Here is a 5,689-nt window from a genome sequence, read left to right on the forward strand (position 1 = left end):
TAAAATCACAAATTGATAAGAGATATGGTAAAAGATTGCAGCATAACACAAATTGGAGCACAAGAACATAAATGAGAGGAAGATTAAGGAACTTGTACCTTATGACTAGAGAGCGCCTTCTGGCGGAAACGGGAAGAGCGAGGGAAAGGGGAATGGAGAGGTGCTTGTCGATGTAGAGGTTGCGGAGATTGGAGAAGCGGAAGGGGACAAGGTGGAGGAAGATGTCAGGGGAGACGGAGGCGCCGATTCGGAGGGTGGAAATGACCTAAGGCGGCAACGACGGTGGCGACGATGACAGTGAACTTAGGGTTTCCGCGATGAGCTCTCCCTTCCCTTTCTCGCACTCACACCCGCTGATTGTATTTCCCCTTTATTGCAAATTTGCAATTGACCTACAATTATTAAAAAAAAGTTATTTTAATAAAAATAATACTAGCCATAATACTATGGCCACTAAAAATTTTCACTAAAACATAATTTTTTAAATATTTTTAGTGGCAATAATAATAATTGCCATTATAATATATAATATTAATGACAAATATATAATGGCCATAAAAACATAACTTAAATTACAAAAAATAGTAGCTATTGTTTTATTGCCACTAAAAATTTGTCGCTAAAACTAATTATTCTTGTAGTGTTAAAACAAAAAATATATGATGCAATGGCAAGATCTGTTTCTCTAAGCCTTAAATTCTTTGTTGCTTGAAATGAAACCGAAAAACACTACACAATGTATTGTAAAAAAATAAGTAATATAACTGATTATTGTTCATTAATTTATTAAGAAGACGTTGAGTTAATTGGTTTATGATAATAGTTCGTCCACCTTGTTGTTCAACAACTGTAGTTGCTCAGCTAGTTCTTGTAAATTTTTTATGAGAATTAGACTTACTTCAACATTAGACTATCACAAAAACAAGAATGAAACAACCAAACTAATTAGGAAATAGAAATGAGTTGCTTAATAAAAATGGATAAAAAAGAATTTATGGTTACCATTATGAAAACAAGTTGGGAATTCATGTCTGCCCACTTAGTATCATAAGGGTGTAGCGAATCTATACTTGTGGACTGAGTCTTTAACTTTGAAGCATCCATTAACTACCTCTTCACTTAAAATATAAAAATGTGTTGAATATTTTCTTTAGCTGTGAAGTAAAGCATGTATATATAGATTGTGTTTTTTTAAAACAAGTTAGTTGTATAAATGTCCCACTACTTTTCCCACTACAACAATTTTGTTTATTTGTGGGAGTTCTTTAAAGGAGGTTTCTGACAACCTCCATAACAATTCATTTTGCCAATTTATTAAACTCCCCTACATAGAACTCTCACTATTTTTACAGGATTAAAATTTCCATTCCCGCAAACACACCTAAACAAATAGAATAGTGAAACCCCCAAATCAAACTCTAAACAGAATTTCTCGATTTTAATGGATGAGAAACGCTGTGATGCTGCACCTCCAGCTACTCGTTTCACCACCGCCGACTCAGCCACATCTGAGCCTACATCCACGCACCACCATGCTGGAAGCGTAAGGCCAGGTCCCTCTCACTAGAGTGCATCAAATCCGCATGGCGTCGCTACTGCTTCGTCTTCTACGGCGGGTCCTGCCGCTTGTTCTAGCTACCTCTTCAGGAACTCCGATTCTGATATCCGGAGAGTGTCCTAACTCGATTCCACCTTCTTCCTTCAATCTCCACAACCAAAATGGTTAGCTTCTTCTTCCTCTTTGATCCCTTCCTCGGACTAACGCATCTTAGATCTGGAATCAACACTCATTTCCATTTTGATTTCCTTATTCCTATTACGCCTCTCTGATTTTGAGATTGTCAATCGTTTCTGTTATCTATCGATGTATGTATATGTAAACCTAAAAAGGTGACGCTCTTGGTTTTGCTTTGTTTTTTCACTATTAGTTCCTGCGATTTTGGCTTCGAATTGAATCTAATATTGAATTGTCAATTGACTTGTTATTTTGCTTGTTTGTTGTTCTGCTCACATTCGCAGCCTCTCAGACTCGAAATTAAGGTATGATTTGTTCTTTTGTATTTTGGATTATGAGGTTTGTTTATGTTCAGTTGTTTAGAAAGTTTTCTAATTTAGTTGTGTGGTGAGGTTTTTAGTGAATTAGGTTTCTAAGACAATACCATGTGATCTCTTTTATGACCTTGTCTCCTAATAAGTCCATGGCTACCATCTCATATGCTTTCTCCACCAATCATTCAAGTGAAATTATGTTTATAGCATATCCTTTTGTCTTTATATATGTTCATAATTGCAAGTATTTAGTAGCAACACAGTCATTCACATCCTAAAGCACAAAAAGCTCAAAAATATATATTTTTTTAATTTTTATTTCTTATACTAATTTTATGTCTACTCATCTCTGGCAACAAAGGGTGCTTCAACAATTTGAGGATGAAAATTTAATTAAATTTCCTTCACATTTTGATTATACACTCGTCACCTCTTAGTTATTTTCTCGGAGCAGGAACATAAAAAGGCTATGAACAAGCTTCAGCAAGAATGTGAAGAAAAAATTGCAAGATTAAAAGTTGAGGTTAAGTGAGTATTTGATAATTCACATAAAAAAGTGTCTATTAGTGAAACTTTTCTGTTCATTATTGATCTCTTTCTATTATTTCAGGGTATGTCTACATAAAGAAGAAACATATGAATCAACCACAAGTCAGCTGCATCAAGATTTAACAGCATATAAAAATCAAATATGCAAGTCCTAGCTAATAGGTTGGACCAAATCCATTTTGAAGTGGAATCAAAATGTAAGGCACTTTGTTTTTCCAATAATTGCATTGTTTTCAGTTTTCACATGTTGGTAAAGGCCTGAAGATATGTTTGCACATCATCATTTGACAGATAATGTTGAGATTAAAGACTTGATAGAATGCCTGCTAGCTAAGCAGAAAGAAAAAAAATGAGTTAATTTACTTCTTACTTTAATTTGCACATCAATCCGGCTTTGCTTGTTCGAAACTATTGAGCATGAGGAGGTATTAATTTAAATTTATTCTAATCTTAAATCTTAATTAGTACTCTTATAATATAATATAGTTTTTTGTATGCCAATTTACTTCTTACTTTAATTTGTATACTAATCTTAAATCTTAAATCTCAGTTGCACTTGTCAAATCAACTGCAGCTTCTTCAAAGCGAGATAACAGTAACATTGCTGCTACCGCAACTGGCAGCAGCAACAAGCATGTTTCATTACTAAGCTATGCTAATAAAAGAAGATCTACCCCCTAACAAGTTGCTTCAGATGTCAGACAATTTTTAATAATTTGACAGCATCAGTCATGAAGAAATTTGAAAGTACAACAACTGGTATGTTAGATTTCTTTGCCATGTCTTTTACAATCTCTATATCTATGATGTTAAAGTGAGTTGTCTTCTAAATGCAGGCTTAGAAGGAGATGTAGATGCATTCTGCACTTACATCATTAATAGAAAACAAAAGGTACCTGATTATAATGAGTTGCTAATTATATCGTAAAAATCTTTGCTTTCTATTATTATTATTATTATTATTATTATTATTATTATTATTATTATTATTAACCATGGGTAGGAACAAAATTCCTCTTGATTTATCAAGCACGTGCAACAATACAGCCAGCTCTAAATGGTGCTTGCTTTCGACAGAGTAAGCTATTCCCATTTTGATTAAAGGTGTTATAAGATTTTTCATTGTGCTAGATTTATTTGGATGCTTTCTATGTTCAAGAGTTCATATTTCAACAATTGTTTATCAGTTCTTTTATACTTTTCTTTACAAGCTAAAGTTTTCCTTCTCTATGTAGCTTGCAAAATTCTTTCAATCTATCAGTTATGATGATCTATCACACCTTCTCTAATCTTCAATAATCATTGTCTATTTTGACTCATACATGGGTACATCTTATAGTATATAAATAATTGCCTTAAACCATTTCATCATAGCATCAAATTTCTTTTGGTTCTTTACTTCTCATATTTGATTATTTGATCATCCAACTTGCTCTGCTTGAGACTTCATGAATTGCTTTGTCCAGATTATATTCCAAGCTCTTGAAATTGCATGGAGATAAATATTGATGAGCGGATAATTTATACGCTTTTTGGCATTGTTTTTAGATAGTTTTTAGTAGGATCTAGCTACTTTTTAGTATATTTTTATTAGTTTTTAAGAAAAATTCACATTTCTGGACTTTACTATAAGTTTGTGTGTTTTTTTGTGATTTCAGGTATTTTCTGGCTGAAATTGAGGGACCTGAGCAAAAATCTGATTCAGAGGCTGAAGAAGGACTGCTGATGCTGTTGGATTCTGACCTCCTCGCACTTGAAATGTAATTTTTGGAGCTATAGAAACTCAAATGGTGCACTCTCAATTGCGTTGGAAAATAGACATCCAGGGCTTTCTAGCAATATATAATAGTTTATACTTTGCCCGCGTTTAGACGATGCAAACTGGTGTTCAACGCAAGCTTTTTGCCCTATTCTGGCGTTAAACGCTAGAAACAAGTTGCAAGCTAGAGTCAAACGCCAGAAACAAGTTACAAACTGGCGTTTAACTCCAAAGAAGGCCTCTACACGTGAAAGCTTCAATGCTCAGCACAAGCACACACCAAGTGGGCCCGGAAGTAGATTTCTGCATCATTTACTTAATTCTGTAACCCTAGTAACTAGTTTAGTATAAATAGAACTTTTTACTATTGTATTAGACATCTTGGATGCTGGGATCTTTGGATTATCTTTTGATCTTTTGATCACATTTTGGAGGCAGGCCTCTCAGCCATGCCTGGACCATAATCACTTATGTATTTTCAACGGTGGAGTTTCTACACACCATAGATTAAGGTGTGGAGCTCTGTTGTTCCTCGAGTATTAATGCAATTACTACTGTTTTCTATTCAATTCAAGCTTATTCTTATTCTAAGATGTTCACTCGCACTTCAACCTGACGAATGTGATGATCCGTGACACTTATCACCATTCTCACTTATGAACGCGTGCCTGACAAACACTTCCGTTCTACCTGCGAAAGCTAGAGTGTGTATCTCTTGGACTCCTGGTCCATGCGTTTGATTGCCTCTCCTGACAACAGAGCCTTCAATTCCTTGAGATCAGAGTCTTCGTGGTATAAGCTAGAATCAATTGGCAGCATTCTTGAGATCCGAAAAGTCTAAACCTTGTCTGTGGTATTCCGAGTAGGATCAGGGATGGGATGATTATGACGAGCTTCAAACTCATGACTGTTGGGCATAGTGATAGACACAAAAGGATCATTTGATCTTATTCCGACACAAGTGAGAACCGACAGATGATTAGCCCTATGTAACTTGTACCTGGACCATTTTCACTGAGAGGATGGACAGTAGCCATTGACAACGGTGATCCCCCTACATACAACTTGTCATAGAAAGGAGTATGAAGGATTGGATGAAGGCAATAGGAAAGCAGAGATTCAGAAGAAACAACGCATCTCCATACGCTTATCTGAAATTCCCACCAATGACTTACATAAGTATCTCTATCTTTATTTTATGTTTATTTATATTTTAATTATCAAAACTTCATAACCATTTGAATCCACATGACTGAGATTTACAAGATGACCATAGTTTGCTTCAAGCCGACAATCTCCGTGGGATCGACCCTTACTCACGTAAGATTTATT

The 5,689-nt window shown here is 35.1% G+C and overlaps 1 long non-coding RNA gene across 3 annotated transcripts; it reads left to right on the plus strand.

Moving 5' to 3' along the window:
• Window positions 1-960: 960 nt before the first annotated feature.
• On the plus strand, window positions 961-4,926 carry LOC112703009 (uncharacterized). Of its 3 annotated transcripts, none has more exons than XR_011863987.1 (9): window positions 961-1,722; window positions 2,020-2,040; window positions 2,504-2,577; window positions 2,660-2,795; window positions 2,890-3,023; window positions 3,173-3,357; window positions 3,435-3,490; window positions 3,602-3,676; window positions 4,257-4,926. It is a non-coding gene; the product is annotated as an uncharacterized lncRNA (long non-coding RNA). The 3 variants fall into 3 exon arrangements; XR_003154443.3 differs by having other exon boundaries at window positions 1,001-1,722; window positions 3,149-3,357; XR_003154446.3 differs by having other exon boundaries at window positions 1,001-1,722; window positions 3,149-3,357; window positions 3,629-3,676.
• Window positions 4,927-5,689: the final 763 nt, after the last annotated feature.

Source organism: Arachis hypogaea, chromosome 7 (genome assembly GCF_003086295.3).
Source record: "Arachis hypogaea cultivar Tifrunner chromosome 7, arahy.Tifrunner.gnm2.J5K5, whole genome shotgun sequence".
NCBI lineage: Eukaryota > Viridiplantae > Streptophyta > Magnoliopsida > Fabales > Fabaceae > Arachis > Arachis hypogaea.